Source organism: Somniosus microcephalus, unplaced genomic scaffold (genome assembly GCF_052327205.1).
Source record: "Somniosus microcephalus isolate GS21.2 unplaced genomic scaffold, FLI_Smic_1.0 unresolved_chr1, whole genome shotgun sequence".
NCBI classification, from domain to species: Eukaryota; Metazoa; Chordata; class Chondrichthyes; order Squaliformes; family Somniosidae; genus Somniosus; species Somniosus microcephalus.
Genome location: NW_028225179.1, coordinates 48,220,198 through 48,220,907, shown reverse-complemented (window position 1 = coordinate 48,220,907; position 710 = coordinate 48,220,198).

Sequence of the window (710 nt, the reverse complement as noted above, 5' to 3'; positions counted from 1 at the left end):
AAGTCTATTACCTTCTCTGTTGTCATTTTTATTATTTGCTCTCTAGGAACCTCCCCCCCATTAGTTAACGCTAGTAAAACATCCCAAGGCTTGACAGCAGCGTCAATCAGACACGAGCCACGTAAGGAGATTTTGGGCCGTATTTTCCGATCGGAGGCTTCCTGCGTGTGGAAGCCTCTGATCTGGTAAAAATCTATGGACTTACCTGAGGGCTCCCGAGGTGCATATACTTCCTCGCCTGGGCCTCTTATAGAAACATAGAAAAATAGGAGCAGGAGTGGGCCATTCGGCCCTTCGATATGATCATGGCTGATCCTCTATCTCAATACCATATTCCCGCTCTCTCCCCATACCCCTTGATGCCTTTTGTGTCTAGAAATCTATCTATCTCCTTCTTAAATATATTCAGTGACGTGGCCTCCACAGCCTTCTGTGGCAGAGAATTCCACAGGTTCACCACTCTCTGGGTGAAGAAATTCCTCCTCATCTCAGTCCTAAATGTCCTACCCTGTATCCTGAGACTGTGACCCCTCGTTCTAGACCCACCCCCTCCAGCCAGGGGAAACATCCTCCCTGCATCCAGTCTGTCTAGCCCTGTCAGAATTTTATACGTTTCAATGAGATCCCCTCTCATTCTTCTAAACTCTAGTGAATACAGGCCTCGTCGACCCAATCTCTCCTCATACGACAGTCCTGCCATCCCAGGAATC